This window comes from Euprymna scolopes, chromosome 35, assembly GCF_053919585.1.
Source record: "Euprymna scolopes isolate OS-2025 chromosome 35, ASM5391958v1, whole genome shotgun sequence".
In the NCBI taxonomy this organism is placed as follows: domain Eukaryota; kingdom Metazoa; phylum Mollusca; class Cephalopoda; order Sepiida; family Sepiolidae; genus Euprymna; species Euprymna scolopes.
The window spans coordinates 36991941-37017958 of record NC_136516.1 but is presented as its reverse complement, the minus strand read 5'-3'; the positions used below and the strand labels follow the sequence as shown (position 1 = coordinate 37017958).

Sequence of the window (26018 nt, the reverse complement as noted above, 5' to 3'; positions counted from 1 at the left end):
TAAATTCAATTTCTATGGTATATTGTGTTTACTGTTTATTAAATTGTTGGGTGAAAGTAGAGACTAGTCAACAAAGCCACCTTCCTCGTGTTAAGACTGGAGTATAAATGTTTTTAGTTCTGCAGTTCCGGACCGTACTAAAATGATTGTTATTATTTAGAAACCCCCGTTCTTAATATGAGCCCCCCCCCCTACCTCGGGGGGGGGGCTGTTATGTATTCTGCATTTTCTATTTAAAAAATAAAAGATACTGTAAAAAAAAAAAAAAAAAAAAATGAATTTACTTTGAAAATCCTCTCACAAAAATGGCACAGTCCGTAATTTGACAAGTGCTTAGGTTTTATTTTAAAAACTAATTAATTTTAATTTCTCTCTCTCATTCATTCAGGGCTTTTAATACGATTATTTCTGTTTTATTGAAAACGCTTTATCTCCCTCGATATCATCTGCCACGCTTTTTCAAGGTGTTGAGGGACTGAAGGGGAAGGGGTTAAAAAAAAAATAAGCAAACAAAAAAGACTTTTGATCCGTTGAAAACACGGTTTATTTCGAATTTGTACACAACCTTCCCACTGCTATTCTGCAAATATACGTTTTCTTATAGCTGACACTTTTTTTTTATTAAATTTTATTTCCGAAACGTCAGCAATATTTGAATAGTAATAACGTTTAATAGCTGGGGGAACCCAGTCCCCAGTGTTGTTCGGGATTAAGCCCTTTTGCGTTCAGCCCATAATTAAATAATTTGATACACATAAATATCGTAAAAATTGAATTTAATATTTAAAAAATGGGGTTGTATTACTGTACACATAGATTCTAAAAAGTTGTCAAAAAACAAATATATAACAAATAAATGTAATCAAAGGCAGGATAAGTTACTTTTCTACCAAACTGGATATATTTTTTGTGTTTTTATTCAATGTAACATATTTATTCAGCTCGAAAAACATGCAGTGTTTAAGGATGTATTGGAACATTCAAAATGACGTCCGACTCTCTCTTTAACACGGTAAGTTTGGGGAAAAGTGTTATAAATAATAAACTATACAAAATACTATTAAAAAAACACCGAATATATGTCAAGCTATGTCACGGTAACATATATTGAGCGAATTTCTAACAGTATTTTGTCTAGTTTATTATTTATAACACCTTTTCTCGAACTTACCGTGTTAAAGAGACTGCCGGGTGCCATTTTGAATTTTCCAATACATCGTTAAACACTGTATGCTTTTCGAGCTGAATAAACATGTCACATTGAATAAAAACACAAAAATTATATCCAGTTTGGTAGAAAAGTAACTTATATTGCCTTTGATAACATTTATTTGTTATATATTTGTTTTTTGACAACTTTTTCGAATCTGTGTACAGACAACCCCAAATAAATAAATATAGCAGAGTAGCAAGCATGAAAAAAGTGTAGTATCTGTTCTCGGGTTTGTTTTCTAATAAACATAGATTCGAAAATGTTGTGAAAAAACAAAGGCAAGATAAGTTACTTTTCTACCTTACTGGATAAGTTTTTAGTGTTTTTATTTAATGTAAAATGTTTATTCGGATCGAAAAACAAATAATGTTGAGGGCTGCCGGCGAACAAGATGGCAGCGATGTTTTGAAGACTCGATATTCACTTCCAAATAAAAAATAAAACAAAATGGTGGTAGAAACCCATCCAATAAATGTCGCGGTAACTTTCTTCAACATTACTTGTTTTTCGAACCGAATAAACATGTTACATTAAATAAAAACACTAAAAGCTTATCCAGTGAAGTAGAAAAGTAACTTATCTTGCATGTGATATTTATTTTTTTATATATTTGTTTTTTTGACAACTTTTTCGAATCTGTGGATAGTAAAACAAATCTGCTGACATATATTCTGTGGGTTTTTAACAGCATTTTGTCTAGTTTTTTATTTTTAACTCCTTTTTCCCAAACTTACCGCGTCAAAGAGAGTCGGGCGCCATTTTTAACTTTCCAATACATCAGTAAACACTGTATGCTTTTCGAGCTGAATAAACATGTTGCATTAAATAAAAACACTAAAAACCTATCCACTTAGGTAAAAAAGTAACTAATCTTGCCTTTTGATAGCGTTTATTTGTTATATGTTCGTTTTTTTTTTTTTTTTTTTTTTTTTTTTTTTTTTTTTTTTTTTTCGAATCTATGTATATAGCAATACAACCCCAATTTGTCCTATATTAAAAATGACCATTGTTTCATTGGGAAGCAAGTACATTAAGAAATCAAATTTTTAGCATGAGGGAACGAGGATAAACAATTGAAGGATAAAATGATATACCCACGCTTATGAGAAATAATAAATATAAATTTTCCTCTACATAAAGAAAAAACACTGTAGATTCCCTTTTTGTGGTAACTAAAATATTAATTTACAGTGTACATTCTCTGAAGGCGATGTCTTCATTGAGCTTATTCGTAATTTGGACTCTTTTATAAGAAACTAGCAGGGAGACCCGACGTTGTCCAAGATTGAATGCTGATCAAATGCTTCACCCTCCCATATTTTATTGTCATCGAAATCGGTAAAATTTACCATTTTTCAATCCTCCCTACAGTGACGTGGTCCACAATACATTGTAGTCTACATTGCACTGTAGAGAACCTACTGTTGATTTTATATGCCGGTCCTTTCTGCTTGTGTGGTAATAAAACTTCTCAAATGCACTGGTATGTTAGGCTGTATATGCGGCGTCAGCTTCAACTGTTCGCTTCTTTTATCGGATGTTTTCGATTATCGATACTTATCGACGACATTCAGATACAAACCTATATAAGAACACTGCCAGGCACGTGTGAAATTAAAAAAAAAAATCGGCCAGCCGTTTTTGAGGCCATATGAAATTCACACACACAGGTTCCTTTTATATAATGGTAGCATTATAAATTTTTATATTCTCTCTTTTTATTTGTGTGTGTATCAGTATAGACAACAACAAAATTTACCAAAGGCACGATGAGTTACTCTTCTACCTACCTGGATAAGTGTTTTGTGTTAACTTATTTTGAAGCGTCTACTTAATTCGAGACACAAGTAATGCCGGGTTGCTAACTGCAATAAAATGACCGACGTCAACGGTTATCTGGGAGGTCTCGATAATCGCTCAAAACATGAAAATAAAGCAAAATACTGAAAAGAAATTCGCACGATCACTGTAACATTTATTTCGGTTTTATGTTTATTGTCACACACACACACACACACACACACACACACACACATATATATATATATATATATATATATATATATATATATATATATATATATATAAATAAAATGGGTTAATAAATTCCAACGAAAGAAATATGTATATTTAAATAAGGGAGTTGTCACCAACAATGTGTATTTTTTAATATTATTTTATTATTCCATGTCTTGGTTTTTCATTGAGAATTATGTTTGGATCATTGTAATAATGTTTTTAAGTCATTGAAATCGTTTTTACGCGCGTTTCAGACGGTCTGTGATGCGTCCTCGTCAGAAATTATTTTCAAATATATATATATATATATATATATATATATATATATATGTGTGTATATATATATACACTATTAAAATTTTATATATCTACATAAAATTTTATGTAAATATTTTCAGTATTTACTTCGACAGTACTCGATTCGTAAGCAGAGCTAGATAGTAAGTTTTGAAAATATGGCAATTAAGTTACGTAGAAATTTCTGTAGCTTAATTGCATTATATATTTTCAAAACTTATACTTGTGTGGTGATAAAAGTTTTCAAAACTTATACTTGTGTGGTGATAAAAGTTTTCAAAACTTATACTTGTGGGGTGATAAAAGTTTTCAAAACTTATACTTGTGTGGTGATAAAATACACGCTATCATGAAATGTCGTGGATGATAAAAACAAAACAAAAGGAAAAACAGTAATACAACCCCAATTTTCCTTTTGTTTTCTTATCCACATTTCATGATATCGTATATTTTATTACCACGCAAATATAAGTTTTGGGGTTTGTATTACTGTACACGTAGATTCGAAAAAGTTGTCAAAAAACAAATATATAACAAATAAATGTTATCAAAGGCAACATAAGTTACTTTTCTACCTAACTGGATATGTTTTTAGTGTTTATATTTAATTTTACATGTTTATTCAGCTCGAAAAACATACAGTGTTTACCGACGTATTTGAAAATTGCAAATGGCGACCGACTCTTTCTTTGACACAGTAAGTGTGGGGAAAGGATTAAAAATAAAAACTAGACAAAATATTGTTAGAAACCTGCTCACTATGTTACCGCGACATAGGCTAACATATATTCGGTGGGTTTAGCAGTATTTTGTATATATTTTTTTATTTTTAACTCATTTTCCCAAACTTACCGTGTGAAAGAGACTGTCGGTCGCCATTTGCAATTTTCAAATACATCGGTAAACACTGTATGTTTTTCGAGCTGAATAAACATTTAACATTAAATAAGAACACTAAAAACATATCCAGTTAGGTAGAAAAGTGACTTATCTTGCCTTTTTGATAATATTTGTTTGTTATATATTTGTTTTTTGTTTTTTTGTACTTTTTCGAATTTGTGTACAGTTAATACAAACCCGGAAAAACAATTAAATACGAGAGATTTACTGGTTTCGTTCGGATTAACGACCGTCTTAAAAGAAAATGTGTTTTCTCGTGTCGCTTTTATTATTAACTGAAAAATGTGTGACTGAATTAAAATTTGAGTCATTTTTTTTCTTAATCTTACAAGTGCTCGTTTCTTTTTCTTTTTGTTAAAGGAGGACGTATGCATATTTTTAAACCTATTAAAACTAAACAATCGGCAATATTGTCGTCTTCCATTGTAGAGTGTGTGTGTGTGTGGGGGGGTGAAAGCTGTTATCCTTTTCACCCACGTTCGATGGTAAACAATTCATCTATTTTAATCCATTATAGTATTAATAGATTACATGCTGAAGATGTATGTGGGTGGTGGTGGGGCCGTAAAGCAATCCAAATTCTAGTATTTGGTTCGCTAGGGACCCTGAGTCTAGCGTGTGTATGAAGTTCAGCCACCCTCTCAGGCATTATCTCCTCCTTTTTTTTTTTTTTTTTGCAAACAAGGTGGCGACCTACAGTCTTCTTCATGGGAGATAGATAATCTTTCCGCTATATTTTCGTAAAATCGCTTGTAAAAAAAACAAAAACAAAAAAAAAAACAACAACAAAAAACGAATATTTAAGATAAAATAAAAATAGCATTTAAAACTACTTTAAAACGCAAAATAAAAAAAGAATCGTTAAATACAAAAATAACTTTTATTGGCTACGATAACATTTATTTACTGTATATTTGAATTTTTGACGCTTTTTCTTCCCCCCCCCATTTTTTTTTAAGTTAATGTGGCCTGATATTGCCACACTGCAAATAGATGTTTTTTAGGGATATTGCCCCCCCCAACCTCCCCATATTAAGAACGGTTTTCGGAATAAATACCCCCGACTTCAGTATGTTAATAACGACTTTCGGAATAAACTCTCCTAACCACCCCATGTTAAGGACTTTCGGAATAAACGCCCCCAACCTCCGCATGTTAAGAAGGGCTTTCGGAATAAACGCGCCCAACCTCCCCTTGTTAAGAAGGGTTTTCGGAATAAACGCCCCCAACCTCCCCTTGTTAAGAAGGGCTTTCGGAATAATGGCCCCCAATCTCCCCATGTTAAGGACTTTCAGAATAAACGCCCCCAACCACCCCATGTTAAGAAGGGCTTTCGGCATAAACGCCCCTCAACCTCCCCATGTTAAGAACGGCTTTCAGAATAAACACCCTTTGCAGGTAAATCTTCAGTGGAACATCCAGGCCACATTGATCTTTTTCGTTTGTTGGTTTTTCTGCTAAATCCCCTGCCCTATATTTTCTGCAGTTTGTTATTAGGATCTTCAATTTTTACAGTATTTTTTGTTTCCATCCTCCTAGGGTTTGTCTTCTCTCATTGAGAACGGGTTAATTTATTGCTAATCACTTGAGACGCTTCTACTGGGGAATTCCGACGGGGCTGTCCAGGCATTATTTTTGCAGGTCAGAGTAGTCCTCCTCGAGGGCGCCGACTCTTCAATCTTAAAGCTAACATGCTTGCCCATCATTTTGCCTCCAACTCTATGTTGGACCCAGCAAACCACTCCCTCCCTGATTTTCCTTTGCGGACTAAAACCACACTAGACGATCTTAAAATCACCTCTTCTGACGTACATGATATCGTAAAAATTTAGACACCTCAAAGCATGTGGACCTGACCTCATTCCGGTCGTACTATTAAAAGAAAATGCTCCGCTGAGGTTGCTTCAGTTTTCTCCAACCTCTTCAGCAAATGTCTTAATGAATCATGCTTTCCTGCCTGCTGGAGAACTGCTTCTGTGGTACTAGTTGACAAGAATTCTGGCAAAAGAACTAACCCATCAAATTATCGCCCAATTAGCCTTCTCCCTCTTTTAGCCAAAATATTTGAGTCCATAATTAATCAAGCTCTAGTACACCACCTTACAGATTCTAAACTTCTGTCCGACCATCAATATGGATTTAGGCAAGCTCGTTCTACTGCAGATATTCTAACTGTAATCTCTGAACGTATATATCATGCACTGGATAAGGCAGGGGAGGATAGGGCGGTAGCCCTAGATATATCTAAGGCTTTTGACAGAGTATGGCACAATGGTGTTCGCATGAAAATCAAATCCTATGGTATTACTGGACGAATACTTAACATAATTAAATCCTTTTTAAATAAGAGAAGAACCCAGGTTGTCATTGATGGTCGTACATCTAACCAATGATATAAATGCGACCTTATGGGTCGATCCTTGGACCTTTATTATTCCTGATATTCATAAATGACCTCCCTGATAAAAATGAGATGGGTATATTTGCTGATGAGACCATGCTCTACAAAAGACACGAGGGGAAAACAAATGAACATGTATACAAGGCAATGAAGGAAACCCTTGTGTCGCATTGCGAGAGAGAGAGATAAAATGCCATTTTTGGCTTATTAAAAGCTATAATTTTTCATAATATTTTAAAGTAAAATTCAGTTTTTACGATATTTTTGTTGATTAATTTGTTAGGTAATTTGCCAGAATAACTTTTTTTTAATTTAGTAATCAAATAAAAAATGGAATTTTTACTGGATTAAATCATTCGAAATAATAAAAATGAATTTTGTTTTTAATTTACAAAGCCACCATTCGCCCATGCATGGAGTATTGTTGCCACATCTGGGCTGATGCGTCTACCACTAGTTTCTCCCTCTTAGATAAAATCCAAAAAAGAGTTATCAATCTAATCGGTCCCACTTCATCAACTAAGCCCCAGACCCTGTCTCATCGCCGTAATGTTGCATCACTGTGCCTGTTTTACAAATATTTTAATGGAATGTGTTCTGATGAACTCCTTTCACTTGTACCCCCTCGACGTACATATTCCCTGACAAACCCACTTAGCAATAAGATCTCGCCCCTTCGCTGTTGATGTCCCTAAATGCCAGAAAGCTTTCTATTCTAATAGTTTCTTCCTCGAACAACCAGACTTTGGAATTCCCTTCCTGCTGCCTGCTTCCCTGGCTGTACTGATATGCAGAAGTTTAAATGTAACATAAACAAATATCTTGTTAATCTTTTCTAGACATGGCTCCAAACAGTGACTCCTTACATTCAAGTGCCGATATGCTTTGTAACGGGTGAACATGAGTTTAAAAAAAAAAAAAAAAAAAGAAATTATTTTTATTGTGTAATAATTTATATCAGTTTGAAATAAAAACATGAAGAAAACTATTAATAATCATTTTGGTAGGAAAAACGTCCACTGACATCAGCCTGCTGCTACGAATTCGGAACAGGGACATGTAAGCGAGAAAAGTCGAAAGTTGTTCAGGGAGACATCTCCTACAGGAGAAACATAGATCAAAACCTGAAATTTCGGGATCCTTCGAATTATAAGTCATTTTTAAGTGTTTAAAAATCATTCGATTGGAAATTAATTCCTGGCTTTTATTCGTATTTAATTGCTTCCCCATGAGAACAGTGTGTGACACAAGGTCGTTTTTAACGTGGGGAGAAAACCAGCTCCCCAAAATGGGTCACTTTGGCAGTAAGCAAAAATAAAAATTGCTTTCACACAGAAGCGGTTCTCTTACATTGATAAATTAAGTGTAGCATCAGAACAGGTACTACACTCTGAAAAATTTATTTCTGAAAAATACAAAAATTAATTAGGCACTCCGCCCGAAGACCAGAACAGTTTAAAGACCAAAATCAAATATTTATAAGAAAAGTGTTCCGTTGTGCTATTAAGGTCATTTTTAACAAAATACGAAGGGGGGGGGCGAAAAAATACAACAAATAAATGTTACTAATGACAATATAAGTTACTCTTCTACCTACCTGGATAAGCTTTTAGTGTTTTCATTTAATATAAAATGTTTATTCGGTTGGAAAAAACAAGTAATATTGAACGCTACCAGAGAATTATAAAAAATGGCCGCAGGGTCTCTATGCAGCATTGAAGTCTTGATAATCACTTTAAAAAAAGAAATGAAACAAAATGGTGGTAGAAACCTAACCAATGTATGTCAGGGTAACATATATTGGGTGGGTTTTTTCCAGCATTTTGCTTTATTTCTTATTTTGAAGTCTTTGGCGAGTCCTCAAAGACTTTGCGTCCATTTTTTTCTTGTTCTTCAGTAGCACTTACTATTCATTGGCTTTTGAACTAAATAAACATGCGACATTAAATAAAAACATTAAAAAAAGTTATAAAATAAGATATGCATCTAGTGCACTTGAAAGCCAAATCAGAACGCAATACTAGGAAAATAAACAAATATTTTACTTGTTTGAAATTTATAACATAAATATATTTCGGAGCTATGCTCCATCCTCAGTATGTTTTCTTTCTTTTTTTTTTTTCTTCTATCTTGCCATGTTAAGTTGGAGAAAGAAAAGTCTGTAAAGAGCCGCGCGTTGTATCTGATCGGCTGTATTTTCAACTGTTGGAACAATGCGTAGGTAACGCGAGAATAACATCAAGGGTGTGAATTCCATATAGAAACGTTGATTTAATTTGAATAAAATAAAATACGCATTTGAAAGCCAAATACAGCGTAATATTAGGAAAATAAACAAATATTTTACTTGTTTGAAATTTATAACATAATTCGAAGCTATGCTCCATCCTCAGTACATTGTTTTCTTTTTCTCTTTTTCTTCTTTCTTGCCATGTTGTAAAGTTTGAGAAAGAAAAGTCTATTTGTAAAGAGCAGCGCGTTGTATCTCCGTTGTTGTATCATGAAATGTTGGAAAAGTGCGTATTTAGATAGCTGGAAAAGTAACGTATTTAGGGTTGTTTTACTGATAGAGGTCAGAAGTAATAAAGCGTAGATGCAAATACAGATACAAGGCAAGATAAGAGAGAGAGAGAGTCGGTCGCCATTTTGAATTTTCCAATACAAATGTATACAAAGGCACGATAAGTTACTTTTCTACCTAACTGGATATGTTTTTAGTGTTTATAATGTAACATGTTTATTCAGCCCCCAATAAAACATACAGTGTTTACCAGTGTATTGTCACGGTAACATATATTGAGCGAGTTTCTAACAGTATTTTGTCTGTTTTTTTTTTTTATTTATAACTCATTTTCATAAACTTACCGAGTTGGCTGCCATTTAAAATTTTCAAATACATCGGTAAATACTATGTTTTTCGAGCTGAATAAGCATGTTACATTAAATAAAAACACTAAAAACCTATCCAGTTTGGTAGAAAAGTAACTTATCTTGCCTTTGATAACATTTATTTGTTCTATATTTGTTTTGTGACAACTTTTTCGAATTTGTGTGTACTGTATTTGCACCTACGCTTTATTTCTTCTGACCTCTATCAGTGGAGGAGAAATCCTTCTAGATTAAGACAATTTTTATTTTTGTTATCATCCAGAGTGCCCCTTTTTGGGGAGCTAGATTCCCCCACTTTAAAAACAAACCTTGTGTCTAACTCTGCTCTTGTGGGGAGGCAAGTAAATAGAAACATTTGTTTTTGGACAACTTTTTCATACCTCTTTGGATTGTAATACAAACTCACTTATTTTAAAGCGTTTTTTATTTGAAAACAAAAGTAGGTTCGAGTCTGTCGAGTAGAACAGAAAAAGGTACTTATGCAGAGAAGGTACTGTGCTATAAAAAAAAACGTTATTTAGAAACCCATTCTTAACATAGGAACGGGGGTGTTTTGCAACTATTCTGTACTTTCACCTAACAACTTAATAAACAAAATGTAGCTTGAAACTTGAAAATACTGTTTTAAAAAATAGCACGGTAACTTCTCTGCATAAGCACTACGAGAAAAAAATGTTGGTGTTATTATGGCCACATCAAGCCTCGATATTTGCTCAAAAATCGAAAATTGAACAAATTATTGGTAGAACATAACATTTTCGCAAGTTTAATGACATAGGGTGTGTTTCTACCAGTATTGTTCATTTTTCGAGTTTTTAGCACTTGTCAGAACTCAACATGGCTATAATGAAACCGCCATTTTTTTTTCTCTCTCAACAAACTTGATATCACTTTTGTTCCTTTATTCAAGTAAAAGAACGCTTTAAAATAAGTTAAGATACACACACACACACACAAACTTTTCCAGGTAGGTAGAAGAGTAACTCATCTTGCTTTCCCTAATATTTATTACTAGCAACACTCGTGTACCGGCGCTGCTCGGTAGAAGTATGACACAGTGCCAGAAGGGATTCGATAAAGTATCCTCTCCCTGAAAGGAAAGTAATTTATTTGAAAATAGTATGCACGGTCTGCCATGGCCCAAATAAAATCATCTGGCTTCCACTGTCTGGCAGTGGAAGGCACTTGCTGTCGTTGTCAGCATTGGGGGTTACTGACGATTAGTGTTGGTTTGGGGTGATAACTTGGTGGGTATTAGCTGCCTTTGCAACTTGCAGTTACTGTCGGCTATGATCCGTATTTGATTCCCCACGAGAGCAAATTAGGCATGAAGCCGTTTTTAATGTGGAAAGGGGGAGGAGAAGGGGAATGGGGACCAGCTCCCGAGAGATGGGAAATGGGAGCTGAATAGTGAAGAGTCTCTGGGTATATAGGGTCGCCCTACATGGACCAGAAACTCATTGCCACAAGGGCAATGGACTTTGCTTGCAGTATTTGCCGGAACAGATTGTGTACTTATTTGTTCCCTCACTGAACAAATTAGGCACAGGCCGATTTTTAATGTGAGGAATGAAGGGGAAATGGGGGCCAACTCCCCGGGGAGTAGGGGAGCTGGATAGTGACAATTGGTATGAAGGGTTTCTCCTATATTGACCAAGGTCTTATATGTGGGGTTGCCGCCACATATGGTCTTTGCTTGCAGTATCTGCCGGAACAGATGGTATTTATTTGCTCCCCCACCGAGCAAATTAGGCACAAGGCCAATTTTTAATGTGAGGAGTGAAGGGAGGGGGAAGGGAAAAAGGGGACCAGCTCCCGAGAGGTGGGAAATGGGAGCTGGTTAAAGGTCAGGCATGTGGGATTGCCCCCACATCTGGTCTTTGCTAGTCATAGCTAGTCATAGCTTGCAGTATCTGCCGGAACAGATGGTATTTATTTGCTCCCCCACCGAGCAAATTAGGCACAAGGCCGATTTTTAATGTGAGGAGTGAAGGGAGGGGGAAGGGAAAAAGGGGACCAGCTCCCGGGAGGTGGGAATTGGGAGCTGGTTAAAGGTCAGGCATGTGGGGTTGCCCCCACATCTGGTCTTTGCTTGCAGTATCTGCCGGAACAGATGGTATTTATTTGCTCCCCCACCGAGCAAATTAGGCACAAGGCCGATTTTTAATGTGAGGAGTGAAGGGGAAATGGGGACCAACTCCCCGGGGAGTAGGGGAGCTGGATAGTGACAATTGGTATGTAGGGTTGCCCCTACATTGACCAAGGTCTTATATGTGGGGTCGACCCCACATATGGTCTTTGCTTGCAGTATCTGCCGGAACAGATACTACACTTTGCTGCCAAGCCACGCAGGGTCGGCTTTGATTGGATTGATACGAACTGAATCGTCTATCATCAACTGCCAGACATTGTTAGACTGACACTAGCCAAAAACCACTATCAATAATTTCCCACACTTTTTATCTGTTCTTGAACTGTCCCTCTAAGTAATCCGATTTACAAAATTTCCACTAATGTTTACTACGCAATAATCACATTAACTAATGTATACTGATTAACCCTTATCCTCGGGTGGCTTCCGGGCCTTGATAAGTGGTGATCCCTGTGGAAAGACAAACTACTTTTTATTCATCACATAATTTACTATCATAAAAATAACTCTTTTAAATCAATACAGCTATCTTTGAATACTATCTTTGAATACTATCTTTGAATACTATCTTTGAATACTATCTTTGAATACTATCTTTGAATACTATCTTTGAATACTATCTTTGAATACTATCTTTGAATACTATCTTTGAATACTATCTTTGAATACTATCTTTGAATACTATCTTTGAATACTATCTTTGAATACTATCTTTCTTTCAACAATCAAACAACGCTGCAGTTCAAACAAGCCATGAAAGCCACGGACCGGAAATTGAAAACTCGAGTTTCGCCCTCATTTGGGCTCGTTAGTTGAACATATTCGAACTCCGGACCACTTGGGTCACCGCGCCATCTACAAGAAAGTCTATGATCTATCACTGAACATGCAAACCGCGGCGAAATCTGAATGTGGAATATACCTACTTCTCAACAAATTGTGTAGTCATCCAACTACTAAAAACCCAAGCCAATGTCTCTCCAGTATTATTTTCCGCTCGTTAGGATGATGTTATCCAACGAGCTAATCAAGCGAGATTAGATTTTCGATTATGAGATCAAATATAATGGTTTCTACAATCATAAAAAAAAAACGCCGCAGCTCACACAAACCATGAAACCACAGATGGAAGAGTTGAGTTTCGCTCTCATTTGGGCTCATCAGTTGAGCATATCCGAATTTGGGATTCGAAACCCAACTCACATGCGAGGCGAGTACCCTGTCGCCTGGGCCACCGCACCATATACAAGAAAATCTATGATAGGCACCGCCAAAACTGGGGGGGGGCAGGTCAGTACTTTTTGACGGACCGTCTTTTTAAAAATCTACCAAAAATCAGGTAATTATCCGATCAATACGAAATTTTCAGCGATTATTAGGAGAAGAATGAACTTTATAACAGTGTACTTATTTTTCATAAACGATATTTATATATATATTTTTTTTTGCTTACAAACCCCCCCCCTTGTTTTGAAGTGGGAACAAATATGCTTAAAATAATCATCTGAAACTGAACAAAACATATTGTGTTGTTGTAAGGGACAGAATTATAGATTAAAAAAAAAAAAAAAAAAAAAATTGTTTGCATACGTTATTTTGACGTCTGAATATCAGAACTTCGATTGTGTTTAATTATCCCGCTTTTGAGTTTTGAAGTGTGAAATTCGGTGAATATGTTAAGTAAAATAATTAATTTAAGTTAAGCAAAACAAAAAAAAAAATTTTTTTATATTTATACGAAAAAAGCCATTTTAAAATTTTTGATAAATAAATTAACAATTTTTTTTTAGCGAGCCGAATAATGCATGACCATTATTAAACAGAGCATACTTTGAATAATCGATACAAAAAAAAAAAATTCGATAAATATTGTGCCCTTTGTGTTAAAAATAGCATCATTTTTTTCGATCTCGTTTGAAAACGTTTGCCGCCTTTCGACTACGGTGGACCAAACGCGCTGAAATAATTTTTTTTTATTCTGCTTTAAATTGCCCCCTCCCCCCATTTTGGGGAGCCTGGCCCCCACACACATACACATTAAAAACCAAACTCATACAAATGGTCACCCATCTGGTACTGGCCAGCCTCAGCTTAATAATACATTGAAATTTTCGTCACTGAAAAATAATTTTTTGGGGCCTGTTTAGTCTTCCATAGTTTTCGTCTCATCGAAAGAAAACGTAAACAGAGTCGATCTGAACTCTTCGGCGACGCGAAATATCTGGTTACATATATGAATAAGTGGAATTATTTGAAATTCAGGTACTTATATTATAATATTTTTGCATATTCTCTTAGAAAATCATCCTAAATCTTAGTTAGACAATAAATGAATAAATAAATTATTTCAAAAACCCTTTTTTTTTAATATTTAAGTACGTTTTTTGTGCAAGACAAAAAATAACAATTGTTAACTTTTTGGGAAAATTTAACATTTAAAATTGAATTAAAAATAGTAGAAAAAGTTTTACATTATTCTGTTTTCTATATGATAAAATTCAGGGTTTTATCTTTCTGGGAAAAAAAAAGTTACTCAGAAATAATGGATTTTAATAAATGTAATTTAGTTTTAAAAAACAACAACTTGATTTTGCGGCCATTTTTGGCGGTGCCTAATCTATGAACTGACACAAATCAAGCTAATGTGTACTTCGTTCGCAGCACTCAGCAGTCAATTGCATCGACTGAGATTAGCAGTTGTTCTAAAAAGTGAATTGCTCTACACAAAGCTATAAACTATATATAAACACTATGAATAATAGCATGAATATTAATAATAAAAATGTGTAGGGTACCAAATTCTTTATAAGCTGTGCTCATTAATTTTCAGTGCGATAATTTAAAACTGACTAAGGTGGAATTAGTTAAAAAAAAAAAAAAAAAGACATTCCTCATTAAATCTCGATCAACATCGGGTCTTCGGTTTTGCTGGTTGATCTGTCACCTCTTAGTAGTAAATTGAATTTACATTGTTAAACGCGCATGTTAAATGGGTGTATCTCGCGATTTCTGCTGTTTTTCCTCTTTTTTTTTTTTTTTTTTTTTTTTTTTTTTCCTGTGAATAAAATTTTTGGAAACTTTTGGCGTCGTAGTGTATCGTTTCGCGAGTGGGTATGTGTGTTCCCATTTTCTGTTGGAGGAAAGAATGTGTCAAATATGTGGACGTCAACTTCTTTGCGACTAGTAATTCAATTCGCCTGAAATCCAATATCATTCCACAAATTGACCAGACGACATTTTTTTTTTCTTCACTTGACTTCCATTTAATTTTGAAAGTTTAATTATATTAACGATTTTAATTGCGAAATGATTTTTATTAATGTTTTTCTGTTTGTTCACCTACATCTTATTTTCTTTTTGCTTTTTCGTCTTTTTTCGTTTTTTTTTTTCGTCTTTTTTTTTCGCTTTTTTTGCGTGTTCATCCATTTTTTGTTTGTTCGTCTTTTTTTTTTTTTTTTTGCTTTTTCGTCCTTTTTTTTTTTTTTTTCTCCGTCCAATTCTTTTCTTGTCCTTTCTTCTGTTATGTTATCTTTTTTTTCTCTATATGGTATGATTCGTTTCGTTCAATCTTAAGAAAATGAATCTTTAAAAACAGCGAATATGATAATGATTGGAACTACCATGTCCATAATTAACAGCGTCTTGGAAACACCCACGTCACAACTTTCTAACTTAAGGTTACACACGCGTAGACTAAAACGAAATCTCATTTCTTGTTGAGCTGTTTTCTTAAATAATTAAACCATACAAAAGTTCCGCCATTTTTCAAGCTACTGTCTAACAGCGTGCTCGGCACTATTTAATCCTTATACTCTAGTAGCCTTAGACTTTAATAAGCGGTGCCCCACCTAGTAAAAATTATTGTACCACAACAGGTGTTTGCGTTTTTTCCAGGATTTTTTTACGCAAGAACTGGTGTCTATTCATCCCTTGTCAAACTGGAATCGCTTATCGATTAGAATTTTTATTATATACACAAACAGATGTCGATCAATAGAATCAGGATTGTTGTTTTATTTATATTACATGGGTTGTAATTTCAATTACAAAGAGTAACACGGTATTTGCCCTCCCTCCGCGAAGGATTGTGAAACAAGGTGGGAATGTTAGAAAATGAACCATCGCCCCAAAAGGATTATCTGACGCGGCAAAAATAAGTCCGAGTAGCTCCGTCGGCATGCCTCAGAAACCAAGCGATAAACTTGCACCTCTCGAAATTTTGGATATAATGGCGATATTACACCTCTCTCCCACCGCGAGAGGACGTGACACAAGGTCGGAAGGTGTGAAAATGAGTCCGTGCTACAAGAGCAACAGTTCGGCCCTGCAAAACAAAAGAAAAACCGCCTGAGTACCCCTGCCGGCATATGTTTGTTATATGCTCTGTAATTACATTGAGCTTCATAAATTTAGGATTAGTATATAAAAAATGAAATAATTGAAATAATCATATATATATATATATATATATATATATATATATATATATATACTAGCCTATTTATTCAAGTTTTTTCCCCCCTTGTTCCCATGTACGTGCATTTTACATTGCGTGCGGGAGTGCGCTTTATTGCGTGTGTGCGTATATACTGTGATCACACACAGATCTAATGTTATTGGCGCGTAATTGTCCCTCGGCCCTTTTTTCTTTTACCTACACGTCCACTCATGAAGGATTTTTTATTCTTTTCTTCGTCGAAAATTTCGGCTCGCCTTTTGATTGCCAACCATGTGTGACCATACATTAAATTGTCCTTTGATTATCTATTGCCCTACCCTCTCCACACCCCCAGCTAGTCTTCCCGTTGGGGTCAAGCCACATCCTGTCCCCCCCCCCATATCCTCGCCCCTCTCCCCAGTGCATGTAAGGGAAAAAAACCTTGAATGGAAGGAAGAGGTTCGCTAAACAATTCATTCTTTATGTCTTGAAAGCGAAACATTTTCTTTGGGTGATTCATTTCCAAAGAATTGGATTCGTGTGTGTGTGTGTGTGTGTGTGTGTGTGTGTGTGTGTGTGTGTGTGTGTGTGTGTGTGTGTATGTGTGTGTGTATATAAAATCACAATCCCTTGGAGGGCGAGAGATGGGTCGGTAATATATTTACGCTTTTATTTATTTAAACATTTATTTATTTATGAGGAATGTCTATTAATGAAAACGCGGACATCGTAGTTTGTAGATAAAGAGTCTTTTAGGAGAAGGGGAGTACCTTTTGGAGTTGGCCACCAGGAGAGTTCTCGAGTCCTCCATGCACCTTAGCATTATAAAATGCGCAGAATATACCCCTCTATAGTTAATAGCCGTGCGTATATGACGAACAAATACATTTTTCTCGAGGTTATCTTGATGTCTGGTGCTGCCAGGTCAGGCGGTCTTACAATACTGACTTTATAACCTAAAATGCACCAAACATCAATATTATTTTTTTCCTTTCCCTTTACAAAACTCAATCATGTTCTGCAATGTAAAAAAAAGCAAAACGAACACCATACACAAGAATTTAAAGAAGTTACGAACTTGAAGCATAGAAACCTTCTTTTTTTTTCCAAAATTACTGCATTCGGATTGAAATAACAACAAAAAAGTTTGATATGCCGTAAAACAATACAATGAAACTAAATACCATGTATAAATATTTGAAATAGAACCAACTAGAGCATAAAAGTTTTTTTTTTTCCAAAATTACTGGATTCGGCATTAAATAACCCCAAGGGGGTTTTGAACACCGAATCCAGTAAGGGTTATATGCCGAACCCAAGGGGGTTTATATGCAGCAAAACAAAGAACCAAATCAAACCTATTAATATGCACGAACATAAATAAAATACAGGGGATCTACAGGAATAAACCTTGACTATAAATCCTGCAAACCCAAGAGTAGCAGTAATTCTAGTTCTCAAATAAATACCATAAACAGAAAAAAAAGGTTCGCCTTTTTTTCTGACCAAGACCGGCAGATACTACAACCAAAGACCTGGCAATCAGTTTCTGGTCCATGTAAGGGCAACCCTGTATACAAAGAGGCAGTCACTAACAGCTGCTCCTCCCCTCTTCTCGGGGGAGCTGGCCTCCTCTTTCCCTTCCCCCTCTCCATATTAAAAAACGGCCTCTTGCCTAATTTACTCAGTGGGGAAGCAAATAAATACATTAAACAGAAAAAAAGGTTCGCCTTTTTTTTTTTTCTGGCCTTCGGGCCAATATCAAAGTGTAGTATCTGTTCCGGCAGATACTGCAACCAAAGACCATTGCCCTTATGACAATCAGTTTCTGGTCCATGTAGGGGCAACCCTGTATACCAAGAGGCTCTCACTACCAGCTCCCCCTCCCCTCCTCTCGGAGGAGCTAGTCCTCCTTTCCCCTTTCCACATTAAAAAAAACTGCCCCCTGCCTACTATGCTCTTTTGGGGAAGAAAATGAATACAATAAACAGAAAAAAGTTGTTTTTTTTAATATGAATATCGGTCCACAAAAAATATGTAAGTGTATAAATTATTTGTATTAAGCATATTTTTTTTTATTTCTTTTCCTTTAGATTTTTCTTTGCACTATGCGAAAGTATTTAACTGAGAACGTTGTTAATCCAGTTGTCTCCCTTTTTCCTCTGAATAAACACATGTTTCCTTTTCATTTACATATGGCGTCTCCGTTTGATACATACGACAAAATCACGTTGACCCACCGGTTCTCGTAAGATCAGCGAAGTTAAGCAATACTTAGCCTGGTCAGTACCAGATGGGTGACCATTTGAGACAAGTTCAGAGAGGAGGAAAACAGAGAGAGAGAGAGGAGGAAAACAGAGAGAGAGAGAGAGAGAGAGGAGGAAAACAGAGAGAGGATGGGTGACCATTTGAGACAAGTTCCGGTCCGGTTCTTTTGATTTCCAATGTGTGTAGTGGCAATGTGAGCACGCATTTATATTAAGTCCTTTGAAAGGATGGAACTTATCGAACCCTTATCTCGACTGCGGTTGCGAAATGATGTGGTGCGCCTTAAGGGCTGGGTTCTATTTCTTTTATAGATTTCGACCATTCATTCCATTCAAATATCAGGTTGACATGAACACTTTTAAATTCAGATGAACATATCAAACAAAAATTTATTAAGCACTATCAAAATTTGCACACTTTTGCCAACGCAAAACAAGTGTATTTATGCCAGTAACGTAAAAATCTTGCGTTCTGGTGGCGATGAAGTCGTTGAAGGCGTTTTTGATATTACTTAGATTTTTTAAGTATTTCTCACACAAAAAGCGCCGAGATGCTTGAAAAAGTGGTAGTTGATAGGTGAGAGGTGTGGAGAGTATGGCGGATGAGGCAGTTTCGTAGTCCAGTTCGTTCAAGTTCTGCAGGGTCGGTTTAAAACCATGCGGTTGGGCATTGTAGAGGAGGTGAAGGAATTAATGTTTTTGGCCAATTTTTCGATATTTGTCGTCCGAAGGGTCGAGATTCAAAGTGATACTGATCTCGTGAAAACCTGTCGCCTCTGTCGAAAGTTTTAAGCCAAACATAAACATACATACATACATTTAAACAGACAAGTGAGATTTATATAATAGATAATCCGTTGAACAAAATGTTTTCAGTGTTCTTCCCAAGCGACTACATCATGGTCATCTTGACGTTTAATATAAAATAAGTACATATATAAAAAAAAGAAAAAGTACTTGTTGGGCTGTTCTCTTGGATAATTCTTCTTGCCTATTCCAACCACTGTTTCCAATTCCTTCATGACTGAAGTCCTCGTGCAATCAGCACGTTTGAGATTGACAGTTAATGATGAAAAGCACCTTTTTTAACAAAAGTGGATAGAATTGATGAAATGGTCAGATTGTGATTAGGTTGGAGACTCGCAACGAATATATGGGTAACATTAGACTTAAGAACTCAAACGTTGTATTCAACTGAGAAGCAGTCCTGCGGTATTATAAGGAAGCTAGATTTTCTTGCGATTGTTTTGTTGTGGAGCGAGCAGAGATTGGAGCTCAGTCGAGCACGTATTATGAGAGTAAAAATAGGTTTAACATTCTAACTAAAAAATATCAATCCACTTTTTCTGTCTGTGTTTTCCTCCTCCTCCTCCTCTCTTTCCCTGTTTTCCTCCTCCTCCTCTCTCTCCCTGTTTTCCTCCTCCTCCTCTCTCTCCCTGTTTTCCTCCTCCTCCTCTCTCTCCCTGTTTTCCTCCTCCTCCTCCTCCCTCTGTTTTCCTCCTCCTCCCTCTGTTTTCCTCCTCCTCCCCTCTCTCTGTTTTCCTCCTCCTCCCCTCTCTCTGTTTTCCTCCTCCTCCTCTCTCTTACTGTTTTCCTCCTCCTCTCTCTCTTACTGTTTTCCTCCTCCTCTCTCTCTTACTGTTTTCCTCCTCCTCTCTCTCTTACTGTTTTCCTCCTCCTCTCTCTCTTACTGTTTTCCTCCTCCTCCTCCCTCTCTCTGTTTTCCTCCTCCTCCTCTCTCTCTCTCTGTTTTCCTCCTCCTCCTCTCTCTCTCTCTGTTTTCCTCCTCCTCTCTCTCTCTCTCTCTCTGTTTTCCTCCTCCTCTCTCTCTCTCTCTCTCTCTGTTTTCCTCCTCCTCTCTCTCTCTCTCTCTGTTTTCCTCCTCCTCTCTCTCTCTGTTTTCCTCCTCCTCTCTCTCTCTCTGTTTTCCTCCTCCTCTCTCTCTCTCTCTCTCTCTCTGTTTTCCTCCTCCTCTCTCTCTCTCTCTCTCTCTCTGTTTTCCTCCTCCTCTCTCTCTCTCTCTGTTTTCCTCCTCCTCTCTCTCTCTGTTTTCCTCCTCCTCTCTCTCTCTGTTTTCCTCCTCCTCTCTCTCTCTATCTGTTTTCCTCCTCCTCTCTCTCTCTCTCTGTTTTCCTCCTCTCTCTCTCTCTCTGTTTTCCTCCTCCTCTCTCTCTCTGTTTTCCTCCTCCTCTCTCTCTCTGTTTTCCTCCTCCTCTCTCTCTCTCTGTTTTCCTCCTCCTCTCTCTTTGTTTTCCTCCTCCCCCTCTGTATTCCTCCTCCTCTCTCTCTCTCTCTGTCTCTACTTCCCCCCTCTCTCTGTCTCTGTTTCTCTTCATTACTTAGAACGTTGTAGTTTTATCCCCCTATCTTCCCTTCTGTCTAATTGTTTTTCGGAGCACCACTTTGATTAGAATGACCGCGGAAGGCACTCGCTCCCACCTATTACCGCAGCCTTTTTACCCCCTAGATAGTCAACTGTCACCTGGGCTCCTCCCCATTCTTTGAGGTCCAACGAACAACAGGGTCAGATTAAAACAAAACACAACAATGGCGTCTTTTCTTCCGATTAACGATAAGAACAATAACAGTTGTAATAATGAGCCATGAGAGATAAACCCATTGTTTTACCTATGCGCGATTTCCAATCTCTTTAGTGCTCCATTTTGTTGTGGGTAAAACACGGGCGGGCCAGTCGGATAACGTAATGCTTATAATGAGGGATTAGACTCCACTTTCCCGCACACGCACACACACACCTACCTTGAAAATACTGCTGTGAAACCTGACATAGTTATATTGAATAAGTCAGAGAGAGTTGCAACATTGATTGAAGTGAGTGTCCCTAATGATGGCGGTCTGAACAGAGCTGAAAAGAAAGAAACAGACAAAATACCAAGGTCTCATGCATGATATGAAAAGAAACTGGAATCTTGGGGAGATTTCAATCATACCAGTTATTATAGGTGTCACAGAGCTTATGAAGAAGAACCTGAAGTCCTATCTAACTAATATTCCTGGTGAACCAAGGGCAAAAGAGATCCAGACGATTGCACTTAAGGGAACAGCGAGGATGCTAAAAAGAGCTCTCGGTTGGTTTCAATAAAAAGCAGGGCAATGTTGGCAGCTGGTTTGGCTGCCTCATACCCAACGTTACAATCTTCAAAGGAAGAAAAGTAAAAAAACAACAACATACACCCACATCTGCATAGAGTTTGAATGCCTACAGAAGAGAACTTGAAAGCTTACTAGACATTGTTTTCGAGTATCTTAAGATTTGTCAGGGGTTTGTTAGGGGTTTGTCAGGACAACCGAACATAAGAATACTTTTCCCTACAAGTAAACCCTGACCAAATATTCAAAATCACATAGTCTTCAAGGCCCAAATAAGATCTCCTTGGTATGATTAACCTACATTGACTTTTACGAGGAATGGTGTACCTTCAAGTGATGTGGAGTAAAGTAACACAAAGCTGGATATTCCATCAGACTAGATAAATTCTTGGTTTGGAATCCAGTGAATCCAAGAGATCACAAGAAATACATATTAAAATGGTCAATTGGGGAGAGGAAATTTATTTTCCAACTTCTTCACTAACTCGGTGTTTGATATGTAAAGGATGTTACATTGTGGGGTGGTGTTCAGATATGTGACGTGTTGCTAAATATCTATATTGGGGTTCTTCACTATCTGAACCCACTATTTTTGTGCCCTATTTGGGTTCTTTCCGTGATAATCTAAGTGTTTGTATGCGGGTGTGTATGTGTGCGTGTCATACATGTGTTGGACATACCTTATTTTCAACTACGTCTTTGATCTTGCGGTCTACCTGGCTTTCATCTGTTCTTGGGGGGGGGGGAAGCTGGAAACCTGTGGACGAATGCATTTACAACACCAAGACGATGATTGGTTTTATATGAGCTTTTATTCACTTATAAGTTGTCGAACGCAGAAGAATGAAAAGTGAAGATCTTTGCTTGTGGTTAATTCTAATCTCCAATTTGGAGACACGTCATCTCCCTCCCAAGGAAGTGGGGGGGGGCGGCCGTTAACCCGTCCACTCTCCTTTACGTCCAACCTCCAACTCAGCTCTATCCAGCTAACCTAATCACGTGAATACCACGTCCTTTCGGTCAGCTATTTATTTATTTATTTTTTAACTTCCGGTGCAACATATTCACATCTATTCTCTTGTTTATTTCGCCAGTTAGATAGATATATACATAGATAGATAGACATAGATATATAGATAGATAGACATAGATATATAGATAGATAGCTAGATAGATAGACATAGATATATAGATAGATAGATAGATAGATAGATAGACATAGATATATAGATAGATAGACATAGATATATAGATAGATAGACATAGATATATAGATAGATAGACATAGATATATAGATAGATAGACACAGATATATAGATAGATAGACACAGATATATAGATAGATAGACAGATACACAGATAGACAGATACACAGATAGACAGATACACAGACAGATAGATAGATAGATACACAGATATACAGATAGACATATATACACGTAGACAGATAGACATATACACATATATATAGATAGATGCACGCACACACACACACACATATATACATATATATATATAGATAGATAGATGCACACACACACACACGTGTATATATATATATATATATATATAGAGAGAGAGAGAGAGAGATGCACCCACACGCACACACACACACACATATATATATATACATATATATATATACATATACATATATATATATATATATATATACATATACATATATATATATATATATATATATATATATATATATATATATATATAGGGTGTTCCAAAAGTCTTGGGCACATTTAAAGTCCTCATATCTGCTTAATGTGCCCAAGACTTTTGGAACACCCTATATATATATATATATATATATATATATATATATATATATATTATATGAGATAGATAGATAGATACACACACATAGATATATAGCTAGATAGATCGACAGGCATATAAATAACAGATAATTTCCTGTGTTCCACAACTATATAACAAGGAGACCTTTAATGGAATGCTAGAATATCTATTTATCTCTTAATAGAGATCAATGTAGCTCCTTTATTTCTGAAAACTTCGACTGAAGTTAAATGAAACGATGATTACGCAATCCCTACAGCTTGGAGCCATAAAACCTGACAGTGATATGAGACAAGGAGAAAGAAGCAACCTTAGTAGAAGTCAGTATCCCCAATGATACTTGGTTAAACAGAGGCGAGAAGGAAAAGATGACGAAATACCAAGGTCTGCTGTACGACATGAAAAGAAATTGGAATCTTAGGAAGATCTCTGTCATTCCAGTCATTATAGGAGCACCCGAACTCATGAAAAAAAAAAAATAAGAACTACAATACACCCGGTGAACCAAGGGCAATAGATGCAAATGATTGCACTTAAAGAGACTGTCAGAATCTTTAAAATATATCTACATTGGAATATCTGAGTTAGCGGGTAAATGTTTGGCATTTGGGAGGATGCCCCATCCCCAACTTGAATAAACTGAAAAGAATTTTTTTATCTATTATATAAAACTACGTATGCTATACCTTTCATCTATCATATAAATCTCACCTATTTGTCTGTCTGTCTGTATGTCTCGCCAAAAATTTTCGCAGAGGCGACGGGTTTTCACGAGATCGATATCGTTTTGAAGCTCGACCCTTCAGACGACAAATATCCAAAATTGACAAAAAAACATTAATTTCTTCACCCTGAACTGGGCACTTTTCTACAAGGATGGGTTGCTATTTTCGCCGATATTTTCGAAAGTCATCCCCTCTTTTCGATGGACTAGCCTTAATTTAAACCTTCGCCACTTCCGGTTTGGCGATGGATGCAACGGCAAAGACGTCACGTTTTTTTTTTCTTGTTTTTTTTTTTTTCGTTCACGTTATTTTCCTCCTTCGCGGTATGGGTTCTAGCCTGACTGCCTACTACCATTTCTTTTTCTTTCTTTTTTTTTTTTTGCTCAACACACACCTCGAAACACCCGGACAACGCCGGGCACCCAGGCTAGTAAATTTGTAAAATTACGAAGAAAACTTACTATGTTAGTAGTTCTCGCATCAACGTAACTGATATTTACAGATTGAATTTAATTTACCAGTAGTAGTAATATTGGAACATTTTTGATACCCTAAATCTGTTAGTACAGGGGTGCTTCGAGCTACATGCGGAGAGAAATCCACCCGATTGTCTAGGGAATTTCTATCATTTTGTTTTGTTTCGGACGTTTCAGACATTATTGATTCTCCGAAGACAACATTCTCGGGGTCGGCCATGTTGTTGTCGGTTAAACTTACCAACTAGACAATAGTTATTTTTTGAACCGCATAAAAGCTTTAAAATACGTTAAACACACACAAAACTAAGTAGAAGATAACTTATCTTGCCTTTGGTAACATTTATTTATACTATTATATAAAAGGAACTTTGTGTGTATTTGAGAGTTCCCTATGGACTCCTAAACGGCTGGGTCGATTGTTTTTGGAAATTATACACAAGTGTACTTTATGTGTCTGGCAGTCGTCTTAGATAGGTTTTGTATCTGAATGTCTTCGATGTATATCAATAATTAACCACTAAGCGAAAAAAAAATCCGATAAAAGAAGGAACAGGCGATTTTGACTTACGTTAACGCCTTACACAGCCTAACATCATAAGTGCATTTAAGAAGTTTTATTACCGCAAAAGCAGAAAGGCCCAGCATATAAAATTAACGTAAGATTCTTTGATATGACGGGGCCTCGTTAGAAATGAATGTTTCTGTTTAGAGCACAACTGAACCATGATACTTGGCTTTTACATTTTTAAACTTTAAGCCATTGTATAAAAATGATGTGAAATCAACAGTTGATTCTCTGCAGTGCAATCTGAACGAAAATGTATTGTGGATGAAGCCACTGCGAAGAGGCTGAAGACTACTCCCGCATCACCGTGGGTCCCAACTAAAGTAGATGGGCAATCGATTTGATTGGGGGGGGGGAGCGATTTCATTGATTTGGATGACAACAAAATATGGGTGAGTAAAATATTCGTAGATTTTCATTCAATCCCGGGCAGCGTTGGGTTTCCCTGCTAGTTTGTAATATTTGAATTGTTTTTTTTTTGTTTGTTTTTTTTTTTCGTTTGTTGGTTTCTCTACGTAATAACATCTTATTTTTCTAAATGGATGAGAAAGATAGTAAGTTGCGTACACTTCCTCATTATATGTATTCAGAGTATTTTTGGAATTTAAGTCATTTTATATTTTTATTTCTTTTTTTTTACTTTTTATTTTAATTACTTTTTATTTTAATTACTTTTTTATTTTAATTACTTTTTTATTTTAATTACTTTTTAATTTTAATTACTTTTTGATTTAATTACTTTTTAATTT

The 26018-nt window shown here is 36.2% G+C and overlaps 1 protein-coding gene across 1 annotated transcript in view; it reads left to right on the top strand.

Moving 5' to 3' along the window:
- The window catches only part of LOC145259823 (uncharacterized), a 94707-nt gene that overhangs the window by 1449 nt on the left and 67240 nt on the right, over positions 1-26018 (top strand). The gene's annotated exons all lie outside the window — the stretch shown is intronic.